The sequence below is a fragment of the Petaurus breviceps genome, unplaced genomic scaffold (assembly GCF_028583685.1).
Source record: "Petaurus breviceps papuanus isolate PSGF00001 unplaced genomic scaffold, PetGlider_PUasm1.0 90881, whole genome shotgun sequence".
NCBI classification, from domain to species: Eukaryota; Metazoa; Chordata; class Mammalia; order Diprotodontia; family Petauridae; genus Petaurus; species Petaurus breviceps.
In genome coordinates, this window is record NW_027187369.1 from 10,324,958 (window position 1) to 10,349,745 (window position 24,788).

Genomic DNA, 24,788 nt, shown 5'->3' on the forward strand with positions numbered 1-24,788 from the left:
ACATATAGATGTGAAGGACAAAGTGAGAGGTCAAGGCAGTCTGGACTTTGGAACCAGTACTTGGGAGAGCATCAGCTTTTGCCCCCTGCTCCATGCTGCAGCTTCAGCTCCTGGCCTGCAGAGTGTAGGGGGACCAAGCACCAGTCTGAGGGGTAATTGCTTTTGCTTTAACCTTCCTGGATCTGGATTGCAGTCTAGGGTGGAGGTCCTGGGGTGTGTGTCCAGCTTGCAAGAGCGTGTGGAGACCTCAGAGAGGGCACCAAACTAATACCTCTGGCAGCTGAGAAAACCCCAGTGTTTTTGGACAAAAGCTCCCCTGTCTGGGGGCAGAGTCCTACTGTGGCAAAAAGCCCAGGGGTCAAGTGACTAAAGGGTGACACGACCAGGCAAAGGAAGCAAAACAAACAGAAGATTCCAACATTACACTCCTATTTGGGGGACAAAAAGGAGCAAAGCATGGAACAGAAGGAAGACAGTGAAGTCAGAACTCCTGCACTAAAAGATTCAAAGGAAAATACGATCTGGTTACATTCCATAGAGGACCTTAAGAAGCAGATAACAGAAGTGGAGGAAAAATTGGGAAGAGAAATGAGAATGATGCAAGGAAATTATGAAATGAGAGTCAACAGCCTGACTGAGGAAAATAACACCTTAAAAAATAGACTAACTCAAATGGCAAAAGAGGCTCAAAAAGGCAATGAGGAGAAGAATGCCTTAAAAAGTCGAATTTGCCAAATGGAAAAAGAATCTCAAAAGCTCAATGAGGAGAATCATTTCCTCAGATTTAGAATGGAGCAAAGGGAAGCTAGTGACTTTATGAGAAATCAAGATGCTGTTAAACAGATCCAGACAAATGAAAGAATAGAAGGCAATGTGAAATCTCTCATGAGAAAAACCACTGACCTGGAAAATAGATCCAGGAGAGATAATTTAAAAATTACTGGACTACCTGAAAGCCATGATCAAAGAAAGAACCTAGAAATCATCCTCCAAGAAATTCTCAAGGAAAATTGCCCTGATGTTTTAGAACCAGAAGGCAAAATAAAGGTTGAAAGAATCCACCGATCACCTCCTGAAAAAGATCCCAAAAAGAAAACTCCTAGGAATATTATAGCCAGGTTCTGGAATTCCCAGATTAAGGAGAGAATATTACAAGCAGCCAGGAAGAAACAATTGGAATATTGTGGAAACACAATCAGGATAAGATAGGATCTGGCAGCTTCTACATTGATTGAAGGGCCTGGAATAGGATATTCCGGAGGGCAGAGGAGCTGGGATTAAAACCAAGAATCACCTACCCAGCAAAAGTGAGTATCATATTTCAGGGGAAAATATGGTCATTCAGTGGAATAGGGGACTTTCAAGCATTCTTGATGAAAAAACCAGAGTTGAATAGAAAATTTCACATTCAGATACAAGAAGCAAGAGAATCTTGAGAAGGTAAACAGGTAAAAGTAATCATAAGCCACTGATCAAAGTTGAACTATTTACATTCCTACATGGAAAAACGATAATTGTAACTGATGAAACTTTTCTCAGTAAGAAAATAGTGGAAGGGAATAGAAATATATATGTATATATGTCTATATCGGAGGGTATATAGGCGTATGAATACATATGTGAATGTGTGTATATATGTTTACAGGTATAGAAAGAGGGCACAGGACCAATTTAACAGGAAGGGATGATACTTAAAAGGTTAGATTAAGAGGTGAGAGGGGAATATAATGAGAAGAGATGGAGAGAGGCAGAATGGGGTAAACTATCAAATATAGAAGAAGCAAGGGAAAATGGTTACAATGGAGGGGAAGAATAGGAAGGCAAAAGGGAATGGGTCAACCTTATTCTCATTGAATCTGGCTTGGGGAGGGACATGACATACACACTAAATAGGGTATCTCACCCTACAAGAGAGTAGGGGGGAAGGGCATTAGAGGGGGGATGATGGAAGGGAGGGCAGGCTAGGGGGGAGGGAAGTTGGAAGCACTCACTTTTGAAAAGGGACAGGATCAAAGTAGAGAATAGAACAAGTGAGTGGTGGGATAGGAGGGAGAGAAATATAGTCAGTCTTTTACAATGTATCTACTATGTTAATGTTTTGCATTAGGTACACATGTACAATGTATACTGAACTGCTTATCTTCCCAGTAAGGGTGGGTGACAAGGGAGGAAGGGAATGAATCTGGAATTCAAAGTTTTAAAATCAAATGTTTAAATATATATACTATCATTAATACTATTTTACATGTAATTGGGAAATAAGATATACAGGCGCTGGGGCATAGAGATCCACCGTGCCCTACTGCAAAAGTCAAAGGGAGTATGGGAGAAGATATGGGAGAGAGCAGATTGGAGGAGGGGATATCCTGTGGGATTGCTATTTTGGGGTGGTGGGTAGGGGAAAAACAGGGAGAAAATTTGTAACTCAAAATCTGGAGGAAATTAATGATGTAAATCAGAAGTTAATAAAGCATTTGAAAAAGAAAAAAAATATCACCTTACTTAAAAAAAAAAGAAAATATCCATTATGTTTGTGTGTGAGCTGAGTACTATCCCTTGGATTTCTTCATTTCCTGATATCATACACCATTTCATTTTCCAACACAGTTTTCCCATCTTTCCCTGTAACCACCTGCACAATGAAGTCTTTGAATATCAAGTTCCATGATATCTTAGTTTGGATGACCTTGCCAAGTAGCTCATAGACTTTGTCTATGCTTTGATCCTCTTCACTAGCATACAAACTGGGATTATATTCCCAGCAGCCAATTTGCTGGCTATGTGGGCACGACAAGGTAAAATGATCAAGTGTTCCATCAAATTATGTTTCTTCTTGTCTTTGAGCACATGCTGGAAACAATTTTATCACAACTTTTACTTTCTTTTCCTTCGCAAGAGTAAATGTGTCAATATGGGCATGCTTCACCTCCTCCAGGTGTATATCTACCAAATGGTCATTGGACAACAATGTGCCAAAAATTAAGTTAATGCATGCAAACATTCTAAAAACTCTATGATTCTTAGCACCCTCAATCACACTTGGGAAACTGTGACTTATATTCAATGATCCTAAGCTGTCCAACTCAGTTAGTGGGCAAAGATTATTAAAGTACTAACAATTATAGTAATGTCTGAATATTGTTAACTGTGTGAGTCGACACCTTCCACCCCCTTTTTTCTGCTACTCTCCTACCATTACTGTGGAAGAAAGAAGAGGAATGAACCCCCAGGACTGAGGACTATTTGACATCTGTGTGTTTCCCTGGTCTCCTTGGGTTCACGAAGGCTGTTCCACCAGAGTACACACTTACACAGTTTCCACCAGTCCAAAAATCTTTGAGTTTGGTTCCAGCAAAATACTGTCTTTATTATCCAAGAACCAGCCCACATAGAGAAAGGCCCATCACCAGTGGGTTGGTGACTTAGTGACACATTTTTAGCCATGGTACTCTACAAAATAAAGATCAAAATTTCCCTCACTGCTGTGGAGTCCCTTTCTTTCTACTCTTGCAGTGCTGGTGGCAGAAAGGTAGAAAATAGGGTAGATAGTGTTAAGAATCACACTCTTTTTTTGCTTTTTGGAGGGGGGGGAGGTAGGGCAATTGGGGTTAAGTGACTTGCCCAAGGTCACATGGCTAGTTTTTGTATTAAGTGTCTGATGCCGGATTTGAACTCAGGTCCTCCTGACTCCAGGGCCAGTGCTCTATTCACTGCGAAGAATCACACTTTTTCAGACTCACTACAAATGTGACTTTAGCTGTTAGCACTCTGAATGAAAGATGCTCACTGATACTACAACCAGTGAGTCAACATATTACTAGAGGAATTGAACCATAGCAACTTGGATGTTCTTGCATCCAGAGCACATAAGGGAGTTGCAGCTCAATGGAAGGCCAGCTCACAGGTTCTCCTTGGAAAGACAAATAAAGCAGTTGGAAGAGTTAGCTTTGTGGTGTTCCCAAAAGCCTCAAAAAGACCATCATTTAGTGAGATACTTGGTCATCTCCTGTGTTGCAGAGTCATGATGAGCATAAGCAAAAAAGAATACCAGGAAGATAATAGTGCCTTGAGCAGCAACACCTGTTGCTTGGGATAAAGCAGTAAAGAAAGTCCATGAAGCAATTGTAAAGACTTCTACACTAAGTCAGCAATACTTTGAAACTTGAGACTTCACTTCAAAGTCAAGCAGAGAAAAAGATGGCAAAAAAACTGTTGTAAGATATGGTTCAAGATTAACAAATTAAAAAGAACAACGGATTATAAACTGCTCAGATGCCTACTATCTGTAGATCATGAATAATTGCTTCCAGAAGAGTCAGAAGCTTTTTAAGGTGTTAGACATGGCAAGAGCCAAATACTAGCACAAAAACAGGAAATTTACTATATCTTAATAGTCGGAAAATGCCTGGTCACTGGTATGGAAGTCATTTCTACATCTGCTATCTGTGTATAGTCATACCATCTACAAGTTAGAGCAAAAGTCAAAATCAATATCAAACTAAAAAGATGAGATTGATGAGAACAGAGGCAATTACGGCAACCCCAGTCTGACTTAGTCATACCAGATATTAACAATAACAAACAAGAAAGGGATGAAGGAAGAGACATTAATACTGATTAACACCCGTTCTATTTAACTGGCATAAAACAATTGCTACAGTGAGAAGTCCAAAGGAGTGTTCAAAAATAAAACCACCTCTGCCAGCCAACAGTTGTTCACCTTGCAAAATGGAGAGGCAAGGCAGCCAAGGGCAACAACAGTGTACAATATAAGCTCATTTGCCAAATATTGCAGCAAAGGATGGCGGAGGAATACTCGCAGTACCGCCTCATAAACCAGCCAAGAGCAGTGGAGGGGAAAATGAGTCTGCACAAAGCCTGGCATGCAACCCAACTAAGCCAGATGATCCCAACAGCTTTCACAGAGTAAGGAGATGAAAAAATGGAACAAATCTGACAGCATCTTTTATAGCAACCAATTTTCATCATTGATGACAGGAGAACATTTATAATCTAACACCTCAGTCCTCAATGTGCTATATGAGGAAGTAGACATGGCAATGGAAACAACAAAATGAGAAAGAGCAGCTGGAACAGACCAAGCACATACAGAAGAGATCCATACTGGAGGTAAAACAATTCTGAAAGCACTGAAGGATCCACTTTCAAGATATTAGAAAGGGCAGATACTGAACTATTATAAAATTACAGACTGTATGACCACCCAGGAAAAGGTGATTTAGAACATACCAATAACTATTGACTCATATGTACACTTTCTGATTTCTATAAAATCTTTACAAGAGGTAGCTACAGATGCTTCAAGGATATCCCCAATGCAAATATGACAAGGCTACAGGCATGCTTTCAGAAACAATTTTCTAAAGGAAACTTCACATTCACCAGTTAATTGAAAGTGTTATAGACACAATATCTCAGTGTGCTTATTTTTTGTTGACTGCAAAAAAATGGACTGTAGGACAAAATTCAGTCACCCCGTGAGGAAGACAATACAGGTATTTTCCCCATTTCTGCAGATGAAGAAACCAAGACTCAGATAAGATGCCTTAAAAGACTTGTCCATGGTCACACCACTAGTTAAGGATCAGAAGGGGGGTTTAAAGGTAGGTCTTGTCATTGCCGGTATCCATTCTGTACTCTGCTCCTTCTACATTAAGATGGGCACTGCAGACAGATAACAAACTGGGCCCAAGGAAGAAAGAGAGGAAGTTCACAAAAAGACTCAAACTAAGACAGTTCTTTTTTTAGCTGGTATCTGTACTTTGGGAAATGACCAGAAGGAATAAAATGAATATATTTAACCAATATCTACCCATCTGAGTCTTACCATAGCAGGGTATCACTGCTACCACATAATTCTTTTATTACTAATGGCTCCCCCTCCCAAATTTCCCAAAGATACTATTCCAAGCATTTTCTATTCTCCTAAACCACCCCCTAACCCCACCCTTTCCTTCCTCATGCTTTCCCCATCCTTTCCTGCTCCCTGTTTTTCACTGAGGAAGAAGCAGCCTTGTTAAACAAAGCTAACACCTCTGACTTGTGAGAAACAGCCCATCCCCATTTACACAGCATTACTCCACTTATCCTTTTTTTCCCTCCTAGGAAAAATCATCCCCCAAATATACTCAGCTCTTTTATATTCTTAAAAAATCCTTCCTTGACCTGTGTTACTCACTTCAAGCTAGAGACCTATCACTCTCCTCTCTGGGACCAAACAGAATTGTTGATGTCTTTGGCTTCTCTGACTTTAGGAAAAGGCTTATTTTGACACCACAAAATTAGCTGCAGCTGAGGAGGGGCATTAGTGGCATCCTACCATTTAGAAATACAGCTGTGTTTGTCTCTGCCATATGGTAATGAAAAATGATAATGAGGATACTGTATACCCTTCAGCTCCCTTGAATTGTTACAAAGTAAAAATCCCAACATCTGTACAAATAGCAACTTCTTGATTGACTTACCCCTTTAGAGAAGTCGATCTTCTATTCCAACAAGGAGGAGGAGGAAGATGAAGATGGGGTTCAACTTTAAGATTAATAATTAAAGAAAAATTTGAAGCTGAGCAAGAGGAGGCCAGGCAGTCTTCATGTCTGCTATAGATCCCTGCCCTCCTTGTCACTCATCAGGGAGGAGAGGGCTGAAGGAAATTTAGGTGACCCCCAAAAGTCTTTTGTAAGGTGAACAGTTAAAATGACTAGTCATTAATGGATGTACCTTGATGATTTTTTAGACAAAATCTCACAAACACTTAGAAGGACAGTGTGGTATGGTGAAAAGACCATTTGAAAAGAAAAAAGGGGATTTAAAAAGAAAAAGAAAGCCCATTAGACTAGGAGTCAGACCTAAGATTGAATTCTCCATTCTGGACCTTGGTCTTTCCACCAATAAAAGGGAGAGATTACACTGCGATCTACACCTAGGAAGACCTCTAGAGCTCAGCCAGTCTAAACTTCCCTCAACTTTATTTAACAGACAGGAAAACTATATCATCCAATAAAAATTAGTGATTTGCTCAAGGTCATACAGGAGATAAACAGCAGAGACATGATTCAAATCCAGAACCCTCTGACTCGAAACCCAGGGCCCTTTCCCCTGAACTATGCTGCTCCTTCTGTGAATAAAACATTCAACTCCTTGCAGCCAAGCTTGTAGATAAAGCCCATCCAAACTGAGCTAGGCTGGTCCTTGGACGGCAAACATATAGTCCATTGACCAGGCCACGTTCTGAAGACTTTCTCCCTTGTTCGGAGATACCAGAGCTTCAGTGAGATGGCCTTCAGGAATTCCAAAGTCACCTCCTTCCTATGATAGAACAATACTTTATGGAGAAATACTAGCAGCTCAGAGTTAGATGTTTCTTAAGAATTCAACCCAAAATAAGAAACCAAGGCTCAGTGAGGTTAAATAACTTGACCAGTGTCACACTTCTAGTTAAAAATGTCAGAACAAGGACTGAACCTAAGGTTTCTTGAGATTCCTATGTACTCAGACTTCATTTTCAGTTCTTACAAACACTAGCTGTAGAAAAGAAGGGTTTAACCAACCAAATGAAGAAGAGAGTTGTCTCCATACAAAAGAAACAAAATCAGTATGTGGAATCATTCAAACTATATACAACAAACAAACAAACAAAAAACCAACCCCAACCCATCCTGCCTTCTCCCAGGGCCAGAGTCCTGATCATGATGTCTTGCCTGAACACCCACGTCAGAATTAAAAGTGACCTTAGAGATTTAGGCTAATTCCTTCATTTTACAGAAGACAAAACTGAGATCCAGAGAGAAGAGTCTTACCCAGAGGCACATAGCTAGTGTCAAAGGTAGGACTCAAAGTTTTTACAAGTAAGTGTTTTCCCACTTCCTGGTAGAATGGAAAACAGTGAATTATTGAGAAAACCAGCTTTGTTCATGGGATGCTGCCAGGAAGACTCCCTCCCAACAGGAAATGGGCTGCCATTCATACATAGTTTAGGTCATTCCAGAGGCCCTTTACAGTTGCAGCTCCTCTATTTATAAGTCTGCTTAAGAGTCTTGTGATTCTTTCTGGAGCTTTGGGAACAGGAGACAGCATCTTTCAATAGTTCAGGTTGTAATCCATTTAAATCACCTCCCCCTCCCCAATGCCATAAGGGTCAAATTATGTATTCTGGCTTGCACAAAACAGCAGTAAATGGCAAGGTTCCATCTAGAGTAGTACTGAGTTCCCTGGGGTATTTTGGTATTCCCCAGGTAGATCAGACACAGCTCCTTCCATTGCCTGGCACTAAAGAATCAAGTTGGATGATAAATTCTATGATTCAAAATATATTAAGATGAAGAGGTAGTTGGTAAACATTGCTCTGAACAGCAAGGTACGGCTATAAAGTCAAGGATGGGAAGCTGATCCAGTCAAAAGAAACATTTCATGAGATTGTCATCTACTTTAGTTTTAAAGCTACTATAAGACGTAACGATAAAAGGGCCAATGATGCATTGCAGGCAGGTGATACGAACCCTTGCTAAACCAATTAAACTGTCAGTGCACTAGAGTTTCACGTTCTATACCCTAAACTAGGTCACCTTAGGTCTGTTAGTCACTTAGGATTTTTATCGTTGATGCAAAATCAATTGGCAATTTATAATCTTACATTTCATTATAAAGGTATATTCTACTGCAGCAAGGCTAATGGAATAATATGCGGGATTGGAAGTCCATTCACCTGCCTGCACTCAAGTGGAGTCGTAAAGGAACAGAACCAATCATGTTATCTCGTGTTTGGAGATGGCTACAGTATTTGATTGATCGGATCATGTACCTGACAGAGCATTTATAGGCATGGGCATAATTCTGAATAATAATAATAATAATAAAAAGGATGTAAGAACAAATGTGAAAACTGATGCTGAAGGACTAACCTCGCCACCTTTCATTCTAGAGGAAGGGCTCTTTCAGGGTCCTTAAGTTTGAGTATTAAATTCCTATTAAGAGTAGGGATACGGCTTGTTGTTCAGTCGTTTTTCAGTCATGCCCTACTCTTTATGACCCCATTTGAGGTTTTCTTGGCCAAGATACTGGAGGGGTTTGCCATTTCCTTCTCCAGCTCATTTTACAGATGAGGAAACTGAGGCAAACAGGGTGAAGTGACCTGCCCAGGGTCACACAGTCAGTAAGTGTCTGAGGACAGATTTGAACTCAGGGAGGTGAGTCTTCCTGACTCCAGGCCCAGCACTCTACCCATTGCAGCACCACCCAGCTGCTGGATGGGAATTCATCTTTAGGTCTGTTCTTAAAATGGCTACTATATAGAACAGAAACTAGGGCAGGGTAACTGAGACTTTGACTCAAAGCACTGAAATTTAGAAGGTGGTGATAGCACCTTCCAGTTTTCCAACAGTGTAGAAACAACTGAGCTTAAGATCTAGGTAGCAAGGATAATTAGTTAAAATAGATAACTACCAGATTGGCTGGAGGAAAAAGCACAATTTCCAACACAACACTATCCCAGGTAGATTCCTTCCAGGCCTTGCTTCCCCCTACAAGAATCCTTTCTCCCCCTCCCCTAGTACAGCCTTCCTCCTCAACATTGGTTTTGTGATGCCCCAAGGCCATCATTACCACTACCTTGCCCCAATGTTCAATTCCATTTCTCCCAGGCACACAAATTGCTAGTTACAACTCTGCTTTTGTAGACTGCAAGTTATGTGGCATTATTTATAGCCTTCTAAAATGTCAGAGCTGGGATGGGCCCTGGAGATCTTCTAGTTCAACCTCCTCATCTATGAGAGGAGAAAACTAGGGACCAGAGTAGGGCAGCAACCTTGCTCAAGATCACACGGTTAGTGGTACAGTCAGTACTGAAACCCAGCCCTCTACATTCTTGGTCCAGTGATCTCCACTGTACTACACTGCCTTTGTGAGCAGACTGGGAAACAGCATGGCATAATGGGAACAGACTTGGTGCCAGTGAACCTGGGTTGAAATTGGATACTTATTAGATAGATGACCTTGAGCAAATCCCTTCAGTGGTCTGAATCTCAGTTTCTTATTCTGTGAGTTGTACTGCCCAGATAAAGGGCTTGTGTGAGAGCAGTCCATCGTGAACTGAAAAGGACTGGAACCTAGCATTATGTCGGGGCAGGGGGGTTTGTAAGGCTTAATTTCTTTAATATTAACTTTCATTTGAAAATACCTTCCCTTTTATCTCCAGGACAAATATGACACCACCTTTGGAAAAACCAATAGCAATAATAAAATACACATGACAGATCCTTGCTTTTGGTGCTCATTAGCACAGTGGAGAACAGATCTGTTCTCCTAAGATCATATAGCTAAACAAGAACACAATTAACATTTCAAATACATAGCTCCTGTTTTCTGATGTATACTCAGCAGGGCTTCAAGTATAACCCTCCCTGCTGACTATTAACTAGACTTGTAAATACTTAAATATTAAGTCAAAGCAGATGTGTGCATCTGCTAAGAAGGGTATGTACCCATGGGTTTTTTGAAGTCTAGAGGCTCAGTCTTGATTTAGTTCAGATACTCGTTAGAAGGTAGGTGGGTCATCACACTTTATTTGTCTTCATGGTTTCTGTCCCAACATTCCTAAGGTGCATGGGCTGCAAAGGCTCTGTGTCACAGGATTTCCTGATTGGCCATCTAGTCCATTTCCTAACTGCCTAAGAATGCTCTCTACCAACTCTCAAGTGGTCAATCAGTCTTTGCCTCTCAAGACCTCCAGGGAGGGGGATCCACAGCTTCCTAAGGCAACTCCTCCTTTGGCTAGCTCCAATTACAAGGCAGCCCATTCCTGACACCAAACCTCAATTTCCAGCATTTCTCCAAATTCTGTCCTGTGGGGCAAAGAAGAACCAGTCTAAGCCCTCTCCCACATGAGAGCCCTTCAAATACTTTATAAACAGCTAGCATGCCCCCCGTGTCTTCTTTGGGACTAACTCTTCTGGTTCTTTCAAGGGAATCCCCATAAAGCATCACCTTGGGGTCTTTGAATATCCTGTTTGCCCTCCTCTGAAAGCCTCTTAATTTAACAAATCCCTTTCTGAAACATGGTGTTCCAAAGAGAGCACAATATTCTAGATAGTCTGACCAGGGCTAAGTAGAGCAGGACAATCCCCTCCCTCATCTTGGATGATGTTCCTCTCTTAATACAGCCTAACATTAACCTTACTGGTTGTCACACTGCATTGTTGACTCATACACAGCTTGTGGTCTTCCATCACCCCCAGGGACAGCTAGGTGGTGCAGCAGATATTGTGCCAGGCATTCAAATCTGGCCTCAGACACTTGCTGACTGTGTGACCCTGGGCAGGTCACTTCACCCTGTTTGCCTCAGTTTCCTTATCTGTAAAATGAGCTGGAGAAAGGAAATGGCAAACCCCTCCAGTATGTGGGCCAAGAAAACCCCAAATGGAGTGGTGAAGTTTAGACATGACCGAACAAGATCGTCCCCTGGACCTTCTCAGATGTATTTTTAGTCATGCTTCCTCCATCCTATAGTTCAGAAGATGGGGGGTTTGGGGAATCAAAGTATAAGACTTCACACTTATCCTTTCTTCCTTTATTCTAGATCAAAGATTCTTAACCTTTTGGGGTCATGGGCCCCTTTGTCTGATGAAAGCCACTGACCTCTTTTTCAGAATAATGTTTTGAGAGACAAAATAAAATATATGGAGATTCAAAAGGAAACCAGTGATATTGAAATAAATATATGATATTTTCCATCCAGGTTTACAGTCCTCCCCCAAAACCAATCCATAGACTCCAGGTTAAAAATCCTTGTTCTAAAAGGAGAAGAGGAGCATCCCTCTTCTCCCTCAGAAGCTATAATGGCACCAGATGAGTGGAAGAATATCAAAGGTCCCCCCAAAAAAAGTGAGATATCTTAGGCAGCACTAATCTCAGGAGTTGTTTCAGAAATAAAATCAAGTTTTAAAGTTAGGGTATCTGTCCTGTCCAGAAAAAGGAAGTATCCTAAACAGTATGGCTTTTGGGACAGAACATTGTACATATGACCTTCGGGGAATGGAGCAATAGTAGCAGCAAGATATTTAAGTCATGTCATGTGGGAACAGGGGGACTGGAACTTCACCAGCATCACCACCTTACTGTTATTTGGGCAGTGCAGGACTGATGGGAAGGGGGATTGCCTTTCTAGCAGCTCCAGAGTATGTTTCTCCTCTTCAGGAATTCTAAGGACTCAGAATCTCTTTGTGCTAGAGTAGGGACATGATGGATTACTGAGGCACTGTCCTTCTGAGAAGAGTCCAAACCACAAGGTGGCGCTACAAGGCCAACACGGAGTAAGGAGCTGTGAAGGGCCCTGTGGGGAATTGGGACCCACTGGAGAAAAAAAAAATGGGATTATTTATGGGCTGCACCTTTTATGTGTTTTCTACATTTGAGTCAGTGGAAGAGTTAACAGAGATGTTCTTGGACCAAGCAGGATCCTGAGCTGAGGAACAAAGGTCAAGAACAGAGCCTTTACAGGAGGGGCAAAACCTGAAGTTTGCCCCTTCAGTGGTATCACGAACTATGTGGACTGTTTAAGTGTTGATAGGAGGGGAAGGTTGAGGGTCAGGGAGACAATTCTCCATTAGCCCTGAGTGCTTTACTCTTGCAGGGGACCTTACCCTCACTAAGGACAGTCCAATAAAACAAGGGGACTCACTCTATAGGTCCCCAGGGAAGGAGAGTTGACTGGTCATGGGTTTACTTGAGTCCTTTTCTGCTATCTGCCCCATATTCAATGTATTGTTAGTCTAAAGGCCTGTGTGGGAGTAAGGAGCCCTTTTCTTTCTGTTGTGGAGACCTAGACATGAGCCAAATTCCTCATTCTCAGGAGAAAACCTGGGTAGAGGTAAACAAGTCAAAGAATGATTTGAATGAGAAATCTTCAAAATTGAACCATGAACTTTGACTCTGAGTCACGGGTTTCATTTATGAAGTACTTTAACATCCATTCCCCCTATTTTACCCTCACAACAAAATCCCATAAGGTAGGTAGTACACGAAGCAGCATCCCCATTTTAAAGATGAAGTTGAGAATGACTCAACCAAGGTCACACAGTTGCTAAGCAAAGCTGGGGCTAAAGCCCAGGTTCCTCTACCTCTTCATCCAGTACTCTTGCCATTTCCTCCAACTACCCTAGCTTTTAGGTATATCTGTTCTGGTTGACTTAATTGATTTAAAAGTACTGAAATACTGAGGCAAAATTAATTTTTAAGAATATATATTAACTCCTAGACCATATGATGATTCAACAGAATTTTTTTTATAATTGTACACTTTGGGATTATGTTAATCACTTTATAACCCAATGAAGCTGTATCCACCTACAGTTTTCTGATAAAGATCAATCTCGTTTAGTGCATGTTCAATACATACAAATTCATTTTAACACAGGAAAAACTAATTGTCTCTGTCTCAAATTACACATGAGATGATTCAATACACACACATGGCCAAGTCCCTGATGGATACCATGTGCTTTAAGAAAATATCTTGCCTGGATTTCAATTCCTTTAGGTTTCACCTTGGTCCTAATCTTCCTTTCTAGTGGGTGGCTTGGATTTTATCTTCTTGCACCTCTTCTTTCAAGCACACTAAGCCAACAGACAAGACTTGTTCAAATCCCGGCTCTGCTCCTGGCTGGCAGTGGGACTTTAGACAAATCAATCAGCCTCTCTAGGTCTCAGTTTCTTCCTTTGTAGAATAAATAAATGACCTCTAAATTCTCTTTTCAGCTCTAAATATTATGAGCCTATAGAAATCATCTCAGCCAAAAAGGAAGAAACAAAAAGGAATTTGGAACAGCTGATACCTGGCACTCTGCAGTCACTAATATAAACTTGTGAAATTTATATTATAATAAAATTTATAAAATTGCAGAATAGCAAAGTTGGAAGGACTCACCAAAGAAAGGAACTGAGAGGGCAGCTAGGTGGCCCAGTGAATAGAGCACCAGCACTGGAATGAGGAGGACCCGAGTTCAAATCCGACCTCAGACACGTAACAAAAAAAATTAGCCATGTGACCTTGGACAAGTCACTTAACTCCAGTCACCCTACTTTCCCCCCTCCAAAAAGCAAAAACAAAAAAAAAAGGAACTGAAGCTTAGAGAGGGGGTAGTAATTTACTATCCTGTAAGATGGGCCAACCAGGCACCCCAAGAATTCAAAGGAGTAAAATTAAAACAAAAAGACAGGAATTTTTTCAGGTTATAGCTAGAAAGTGCCAGAGTAAGGACTTCAGGCCATGTCTTCTGACCACAAGCCCATTTCTATTTCTACTAGATCACATTAGAGAAGATGTTCCACCCTGTCTATGAAAGGGAATAGAACTTGCACTGTAGCTTCAGCACTTGTATTAAAACTGTATGGGGGCTTTTGGCTTTTCTCCCAACCTCAGTGCCAGGTTCTGCTGCCTAAGTCGTGTCCCTGAAACAAGATGGTGAAGGTTGGAGTCAGAGGATTTGGCCGTATCGGGCGCCTGGTGACCAGGGCTGCATTCACCTCTGGTGGAATAGACATTGTGGCCATCAATGACCCCTTCATTGACCTCAACTACATGGTTTATATGTTTCAATATGATTCCACTCATGGCAAATTCAAGGGCACTGTCAAGGCTGAGAATGGGAAGCTGGTGATCAATGGAAAAGCCATTACCATCTTCCAGGAATGCGATCCCACCAATATTAAATGGGGAGATGCAGGAGCCGAGAATGTTGTAGAGTCCACTGGAGTCTTTACCACCATGGAAAAGTCTGGGGCTCACTTGAAGGGTGGAGCCAAGAGGGTCATCATCTCTGCCCCCTTCTGCTGATGCCCCAATGTTCGTGATGGGAGTGAACCATGAGAAATACGATAATTCCCTTAAGATTGTCAGTAACGCTTCCTGCATTACCAACTGCTTGCCCCCCTTGGCCAAAGTCATTCATGACAATTTTGGCATTGTGGAAGGACTCATAACTATAGTCCATGCCATTACTGCTACCCAGAAGACAGTAGATGGCCCCTCTGGAAAGCTGTGGTGTGATGGGCGTGGTGCTGCCCAAAACATCATCCCTGCTTCCACTGGAGCTACTAAGGCTGTAGGCAAGGTTATTCCTGAGCTGAATGGGAAGCTTACAGGCATGGCCTTCCGTGTTCCTACTCCCAATGTATCTGTTGTGGATCTGACCTGCCACCTGGAGAAACCTGCCAAATATGATGATATCAAGAAAGTGGTGAAGGAAGCATCAGAGGGACCCTGGAAGGGCATCTTGGGCTACACAGAGGACCAGGTTATATCCTGTGACTTCAACAGCAACACTCACTCTTCTACCTTTGATGCTGGTGCTGGTATTGCCCTCAATGACCATTTTGTCAAGCTTGTTTCCTGATATTACAATGAGTATGGTTATAGCAACCGTGTAGTAGACCTCATGGTCTACATGGCCTCCAAGGAGTAAAGTGGAAAGCCATGGATCTTCATCCCCAGCCAAAAAGAGGAGATCCACCACTGGGGAGCCCACATTCCTAACCTGTGTTCCTATACTAGGGATCCCATGTCCCATTCACATTCTTGTTCCAAAGCACCCCTGTAGTAGGGGGAAGAAGCCTAGAGTCCTGTATTGTGTACCATCAATAAAGTCACCATATTCAGTGCAAAAAAAAAACGTATGGGTCCAAACTCCATGATTTTACAAAGGCAGAAACAGGCTAAGAGAGAAGAGACTTTCATTCTAAACAAAGTCACACAGGATGCTGGTAGAGCCCAGATTTGAAACCAAGTCCCCTGATGTGGAATCATAACTGATAGTAATGGTGGAAGAGAAGGGAATAAACACTTATTTAGTGCCTACTTTGTGCCAGGTCCTATGGTAAGTGCTTTACAAATATGATCTCATTTGACTCTCACAAGGACCCTAGGAGGTATATGCTATTGTTATTCCTGTTTTACAATTGAGGAAACTGAGGCAGAGTTTGAGTAAAATGCCAAGGGACATATAGCCAGTGCCAGAGGCCAGATTTGAAAGCATGTCTTCCTGACTCCAGGGCCAGTGTTCTATCCACTACAGCACCACCTAGATGCCTCTAATATAAATAACTGACATACAGCACTTTAAGATTTTCAGTTTCCTCATCTGTAACATGAGCTGGATAAGGAAATGGCAAATCACTCTGGTATCTTTACCCAAACAAAAACAGAAAACAAACCCCACACAGGATCTCGGAAGAGTGGGACACAACTGGAAACAACTGAACAAAAGGTGTTCAAAGTGTTTTACATATATCATTTGAATCTAACAACACTCCCTGTGGTAGGTTCTGTTATTATCTCCATTTTGCAGATGAGGAAACTGATGCTGAGAAGTTAAGTGATATGTTCATGGCCACAATGCAACCAAATGTCTAAGAGTGGTGGTGTGGGGAAGGGGATAGAGATTCTAACCCAGGTCTTAATGACTCCCAGTTCAGCTTTCTATGCACTATACTCTCTCTGGGCACCCAAACTGAGAGAACACAGATTCCCTCACTAGGTAGAAACAAAAAATTGAGCTTAGCACCTAGTTAGTAAAAAATAATTAGTTCAAAGAAGAAGCTGCCAGATGGCCTGCTTTATCTGCCCGGCAGACTTGGCTGCATCACAGGTGAGTTCTTCCCAAACACCCAAGCCTGCACTACTCCTCAATTAATAGAGATAGAAATTTTCTGCACATGCTAATAGCTTTGTCATAAAATATGTTATAGTGTTCTCACCTTGACTTTCAAGTACTAATAGCAGCTTGTGAAAAATGAAAAGCCTTGAAGAATCACAATCTGAGAGACAATCACTGATCCTTTATCTCTCAGATTTCAGGCCGAATCAAGTTCCTTAAAGGAAACCCAATAAAGGCAAGACATTTTCATCATAACAAAATAAATAATTCAGTTGGGCTCTGCATTATGATTGGCTACCTGATATATCAGAGACTTAGTAGCTGCTAAACTGATTCAAGATAACTTGATTGACATAGCATCCTTTGACACTGACAGTTCCCAATGGACAGTAGAAATGACTATAAATAACCTCAACCCACCATATTTATTCCTAATGGTGAATTTAGCACTTCCACAAGTCTTACAGGGCTCAAAATTATGGCTTTTGGCTTATCTGGCACTAATGAAACCGTTCAGATTCATCACCTTCCCCCGTTGGGCTTATAGCTAGAGGGCCTGGTGTTCTCAAAACAAACAGGAAATGATTGATTCCCAGAAAATAGAGAATTTCCAAAGCCAGAAGGGGCATCTAAGATCATATTGTTTGCAGCCCTCATCTCACAGAAGAGCAGACTGAGACAGAGAGAATGGCTTCAAATATTGGATCTATTTGTTACCTGAGTGACCTTGGACAAGTCACTCGACTGTTCTCACTCTTCCTCTAGCTTCTCCCTGCCCCTTGTAAAATAAGAAAATTTGACTATACAATCTCTACAATCCCTTCTATCAGCTCTAAAAACCCTGACCTTGTAACATGCTCAAGGTTAGTGTCCAGAGTTATAACCAGAAACTCAGGCATTTGAGGTCAAATTCAGTTGATCTGGGGAAAATTATGGTGGGTGGGGAAAGGTACTATAAAGTATGAGCTCTCTTTCTGTGTATAGCCAAGGCAGACTAGAGACAGAGATCATGAAAACTGGGGACGTTGGCTAAGTAGGAGGCTACAGTATTTAAAGAAAGCCAGGCCTGGGGTAGAAATTACTAGCAGTAAGGTATTGGGCATTCTGTGGAAATGGAAGTGACCCAGCTACCAGGATCCAGAGGATAGAGTGTACTCTTACAGGAAGCTGAGGATATACATTTGAAAGTTATGGGGGAGAGGGAAGAGGGTATGGGTCACAGAAGAGTATGCCAACTCCTCGTTTCAGTCCTGTATGTCAAGGGGCATAATAAAACAGTCTTGGAAAGAGTGTCAAGAGATGTGACATCTTAGGAATAGGACTAAGCTTCAGGAAGCGCCAGATAATGAAAAGAACATGGGAAGAAAAGGTCCAAGAGCCTAGATTTGGAGCTGGAAAGCTCTTTGGGTAGCATCTAATCCAACCTCATTGTACAAATGACTAAACTGAGGTTCCCAGGGATAAAGTGACTCGTCCAAGGTCTACCAGGTAGTAAGCGGCAGAACCCCAATTCGAACCCAGATCCTCTGATTATAATGTCACTTACCTTTCCATTAAACTGCAATGGAAGAAAGTTCTAAAGGGCACATCAGAAAGAGAGACAAGAAAAAGATAGTAAACAGTAGGGCTAGGGTCAGGAAGGAAGGAAAGAACAACTGCTCTCAACTGTCTTTGCTGTTGGTCCTCCTAGATGATCCCACACTTATGGGAGGGAGGTAGTCTGAGGTCCAGACTGCTCAGTCATTAGATAAAAACCAACCCACCCCACTGGGAAGGTGAACAGGGAAAGAGGTACCATAGTCATGAAATTAGGGATGGTGGCAGCCCAAGGACGAGAGAACGAGCTCATGGGGGCGGGGCCAAAAAGTAAGGTCTTGGAATGTTGTATCTGAGGCAATGGCCCAGTCACCCCATTCTAATTCCATCTCTGTCAGTGACCCAGTGGGGACTAGAAACCAGATCTCCTACTTCTTAGCTCAATCCACTCACCGTAAGACTTGAACACGTCCTCTGCACCAATACCCACACACATGCTTTCTGAATTACTAACATCCTTAAGACTTCATAATTAAGACCACATTCAAGGCACAACATTTTTGTTGGTCTCAGTAGGAGACAAGGTCCAGAGAAGGGCTTTAGAGTCATCTCCTCTGACAGTGAAAGTTATAACAGGATTCAAATTGAGTGCAGTCATGTACCTTATAAATTAACCCGCTATTCTGATGTCCATCTGAAAATAATTGGAGGGGAAGAGGGGGAGAGAACATAATAACTCTACCTCTTTGGAAAGTCAAAAACCTCAGTTTCAAAAGGGACCCCACAAATGGATAACATTACAAGTACAAGCAGTTCTGCTATAACAAGACATATGTGTTCCCAAAAAAAAGGACAGTGCTATACAAACTCACGCAATAAAAACACAGAACTTATGAGGAAAATTGGAATCAGGGACATAAGGTTCAAAAACTTCAGTCCTGTGACTATCAAACTGTTTGAATAAATGCAGGTATGGATGAATTTATGCAAATATTCCAGGTTATTATTCTTATATCAAATACTTCAAAATAAAACAGTTTTTGAGATAAAAAAATACTTCATAAGTGACACGTTAAAAAAAAAAGGTGGGGGGTGGGGGGCGGCGGCTAAGTGGCACAGTGAATAGAGAGGAATCAGGAGGACCTGAATTCAAATCCGGCCTCAGACATTTAACACAAAAACTAGCCATGTGATCTTGGGCAAGTCACTTAACCCCAATTGCCCTCCAAAAAGCAAAAAAAAGGTAGGGGGTGGCTAGGTGGCACAGTGAACAGAGCACTGGCCCTGGAGTCAGGAGGACCTGAGTTCAAATCTGGCCTCAGACACTTAACACAAAACTAGCCATGTGACCTTGGGCAAGTCACTTAACCCCAATTGCCCTACCTTCCCCCTGCAAAAAACAAACAAAAAAGATAGGAACCTAATAAAAATGGCAGCACAGTTTTATACATGTCAAATGGTTAAAAAACACATAAACACATATACACATACACATACATGGCATTTTACCTTGACAAAGACCTGCAGGGTGTTTGTGGAACTGGGTGCCAGTAGGGTTGCAGCTTTTGAATTATTGTGAAATGGTAGTTTTCTGCATTCTCATTCTTTTTTCCAGAAAGAAATTGACCAGAAGCAAATTCAAAATTCACTTTAATGCTCCCTGATATGTCAATAACTGGAATAAGTTTGAGTTTCTGAAACACGTGTTATAGCAGAACTGACCATACACTAAAACAATGATCAGTAATATCAATTGCTCTGATATTTTTTGCAGAGTCAATGAAGATAATTTCATTTCAATTCAATGTCACAAATAAGTTTATAAAAATAATGCTTTGTGTTCAATGAATATTTCCCAGTAGGAAAATTTCTTTAACTGAAAAGACTTGAGAGAGACTGACTCAGAAGCCAGCTGATGACTGCCCTTGTTCATGGGCACTGGAGGAAGATGCATGTAAGTACACATTCAGTAAGCACCCTAAGAACTCTCCTGGACTTACCTTGCAAGTTGCCCCAACCAGCCACCTTTCTTACCTGTCAGGAGTCAACCCATACAATCAATTTATGCCTCACTAATTTGAACTAATTTTAGCAAAAGGTAATCTCAATTGACGAAGTGTAAAGTACAGAATATTTTAAAGAAATGTAGCTTTGCTGCTATAAACACCTATAAGAATTTAAATCAATAGCCAAAGTGTTTCCAAGTGGAGGTCTTGCTAGGTTTGCCTCAATGGGCAAAGAATCCATTGGAAATGAGCAGCATTATTTATATACACCTAGTTAATGAGTTTGCTAAAGTTCTTGAAGACAACTTGTTTTCTCAAGTAAGTTAAGTATGTCTCCTGTAATCTTAGGTCTGCTATTAATTTGTTCAGTAGCGCCCCCCTTCAGAATAATGCAACAGGAAACTTCGGCCTAAGTCAAAATATCACAAAGAGAGTCAGTATCGAATCACTTGAAATTCCTTAAGGAAGTTGCCGTGTACAAAAATTGTAAAAATCATTCACTGTCGCAAAAATACTGTGTCTGTTATTTCTTGTGATATATGTATAATAAAGGCTATTTAAGAATTTGAGAATACTTCATCAGGTCTAAAGAACTTCCATGAGCATGAAATTGACTGTGACAGGAAGACATCACAGTCTCTTTCCTCACACTTTGTCCCAGACTCCAGTACTGGTTCTCACTACTCTTAACCTACAACAACCAGGAGGCAAGCAAGGAGAAGCGTTGTGGTGTGGTGTAGATAATTAGCTATGTGAATCATTTCTTAATTAACCATAGCAAACTTATTTCAGTGACAATTTTTTTAAGTCTCTCTACCCTAAGTAGAAGTAAAGTACTCAAATTCCATTCCATTCAGAACTGCTTTGGATTGTGTCACTGTCAAACTCAGCAAGTTTCTCAGGAGCCAAATGCTATTTAAATCATTTTCATAATTCTAAAATGCCTGTAAGACAAGTCCAGTGTCTAATTATACCACTTAAATTTGTAGAAGATGTTTGGTGTGTGTGTGTGTGTGTTTTTAAGTTCAATAATGAAGAAGCCCAGGGGTTTTAAAACCCTAATAATCTAATAAACTTTGCTAAGTGAGCATTGTAACAGATACGCCTGGATGGGATTTGTAAATGCCAGACAATTTCCCCTGATCCTTATCAGTGAAAAGAAGTCTAAAGCTTTGGCAGGAAGAAATTAAACTTGGTGCAAAATAATACCATGTGGCCAAAAGGCATTGGTCAGACTAGCAATCCCTATAGATGTCAAACTGGAGAGTCTTAAAATGAACTCTAAAGGGGTGTGTGTGTCTGTGTATGTGGTATCTTTTATGAGGTGTTAGGAAATGTTGCCATACTAGTTTATCATTGTAAGACTACAATTCTCTTCCTCTACTATGCCTCCTACTAGGAAATCATTAGTATAGTAAAACAGATGCTAGATTTGAAGCCAGAGGAGTCCTGGGTTCAAATCTCAGCTCTACCACTTACTACTGTGTGACCAAAATGTCATGCGACTTCTCTGGGCCTCAAATTTTTCCATCTATAAAAGGAGAGGATGAGATGAGATAATCTCTTAGGTCCTTTCCAACTCTCAAGTTGCATGATCCTACTGTGTGTTCAGTGCCATGTTAGGCACTGGGAGTAAATAGATATCCAAAACCAGCACTGAATTCATGCAGGATTCAACCCAGTGCTGCTTGAGACTCCCTTTGCAGAGGTTGGATGAGCCTCTGGATGAATATATATTCTTGGGGAAAGAAAATGGTGACAAGTAATACTTCTCAAGCCATCTTGCAAGCTGCCAGTGTTGAGGCTGCAACACACTCTTAGGTTCACTTGGGAAGAGTCATCACACAGCTGGAAAGGTCTTAGAAGCATGAAACTTTTCCCCAGTTGGAGGAAGACAACGACACCACACTGTAGAGGATAAAACCTCACCAACTGGGAGGGAAGACCTAGTCAAATGGATAAAAAGTCAGACTTGCAATTTTGTTCTTGTTTTTTTTATTACTTTCAGCTTCATGTGGTACCTGGGTCAACCTTGAAAAGGAAAAAACCTATTTTAAGGAAAAAAATGACTTGAAATTAGCATGAGGCAGATCCAAATGCATTGTTCTCAAGTTTAGAGAATAGTTTCTTTTTTTCCTTAAGGTGGTTCATCACCTCACCCCACCCACTTCATTCTTAAACCATCTAATTGGTCTTCATCCCACTCAACCACTGTGTAGAAGGACACTATTGTTCACATTTTACTGAAACATTCTCCTCTTTTCAACCATGTGACTTTGGACAAGTTGTGTTCCATGGATGACCTTGAGTTCCCTCCTTTGTAAAATAAAGGGGTTTGACTGGAGGGGGCTTCAAGGTCCCTTTCCCAGCTCATGTCCTGTTTTAGAATTTTCTTCCTGTCTTGTCTACCACTCCTCTGCCTCCTTTTTCTGACTGCTCTTCCTTTTCTCAAATCCTATCATCCACGGGCATTCACTCATGACTTTGTCATTGGTACACTGTTCTTTTCCTTTTACATTCTCCTTCGTAGTTCTTCCATTCTTTTGATTTCAACTACCTCCTCTAGGCTTGTGATTTTTCAATCTATATCTCTAGACCTGCACACTATTTCCATATATCCAACTAAATATCAGTCATCTCCACCTGGATAATAACAGCAGGTCACATTTGCTCATTCTTCACCATTTTACAAAAGTTCTCACCCTCCAGATTATGTGGTACACATATTGTTATCCCTATTGTACAGATACAGAAATTAAGGTTTAAAGAATCTGTAAAGTGACCTTGGTTAGGTAAAGGGGAAAGGTTGTAGCAAATGATATGATGGACAGAAAAGTCACATTGTAACCATAAAACTTTACCCAAATAACTGTGAGTAGTTACCCTTTCAGGTCAGGGAGATGGTGTGGGCAGAGGGGTTAAAAAAAAAAAAACACAAGCTATGCTGGGAGAACAATAAGTCGAACAGTTTGGCTGGAGTTCAGATAAGGGAATAAAGTGAAGCAAAGCTAGAAGAATAAGTTATGACCACACTGTGGAGAGCCTTGAATGCTAGGCTTAAGGGTTTTGTTCTTTATCCTATGGGCCACAGAAAACTACTTAAAGTTTGTGAGAAGGTGAATATTATGAAAACAATTGTTAGGGGAAGATTAATCTAACAGAACATGCAAAATCGATTGAAAAAAGGAATGGGGAAAGACTAGAGGCAGGGAGAACAATTAGGAGGCTACTTCAATAATCCAAATGCTAGACTGACATTGGACATGACAGCGAATCCGAGCTAAGGGAGCTTTAATAAATCAGTGAGCTCACTAGTATGGGCATTTCTAACCCCATTTCCCTACCCCTACTCTGCTGAAGAACATGGAACATAGGTTCCTGTTTAGTTCTTTTCCATATTTTCCTGTGAATCTTCCTTAAAAGATTCAAGCAGACTTGCAAAGGCCATCCCCTGGGTCATTCATCCAGTATTGCTCATTCTTGTCACATGACTAGACTATCTCCTTTCCAGTGCAAAGCATGATAAAAGAAACATCGACAGGACATCATAGCTACTCAGATGTTGGGAATGAGGGAGAAATAGTTCAGGCACAGAGAAAATCAAGAAGAATTAACCTTGTTTTGTTTGCTTATCTGGGTTTTTCCCACAGTAAATAAGGGGGTGGGATCGGGATATGATTGTCAGACGAAAAATTCAAAATAAACAGCATTCAATTTTTAAAAAATGCTTAGCAATAGGGAATGAAGTTGTGATTTTAATGGTATCAGGAAGTTAAAGAAAAGTAAACTCCCTCTAACAATTCAGTTCATCATATTCTGCAACTTCTAGTCTTAGCCCAGGTCTCCCTGGCTTCAGGGACGGCTCTCTGTCCACTATGCTATGCTACCTCCCCTTAGCCCCAGAAAAATCAACGAAAGGAAAAGGTCTTATTTCTGTATTACCATTCCTACTTTGGAGAGAGAAAAGATTCCTTTTACTATAGTGGTAGGAGAATTCAGGTCTCTAAGACATATGGTTCATTACCCTGATATCAGGTAGAACAACTCCATGAAACAGACAGAGGAGGAGAAACATATGTTTTTTTTTTAAGTACACAAATTCCAGGCAGGGAGGAGTGATGAAAAATAACTCCAGACAAAATTGGTTATTTTCCTTTCCTGGAGGACGGGGACAATTATTTTTGTTGATGATAATGCCAGGATTTAAAAGTTACAAGTGCTCCTGGAAGGTCATTGGATCATGTGATAAGACATTAGAAGGGATCTTCAAGATTTTGTCTAATTCCCTTTTTAAGAATGGAGAAACTGAGGCCCTGGAAGTTTCTGTGAACCATTTTTCCACCTTTCAGCTGACTCTAAAGGTAATTTTCTCTAGGCTGTTTCTAATCAACACAAAGGCTACCTTATTGCCCAATTGGCACAGAAAAAAAAGAAAGATTTGCAATGCTCTTTATTTCTGGAATTCTACATTCAGCTAAAACTATATGGCTTTGACATAATCTAAAGTTATGAGTTTACAAGTTAAATGACTTTAACGAGAGAGAGAGAGAGAGAGAGAGAGAGAGAGAGAGAGAGAGAGAGA

The 24,788-nt window shown here is 41.0% G+C and overlaps 1 pseudogene; it reads left to right on the forward strand.

Moving 5' to 3' along the window:
* Positions 1-14,405: 14,405 nt before the first annotated feature.
* LOC138150678 (glyceraldehyde-3-phosphate dehydrogenase-like) lies at positions 14,406-15,680 on the forward strand (annotated as a pseudogene).
* The last annotated feature ends 9,108 nt before the right edge of the window (positions 15,681-24,788 follow it).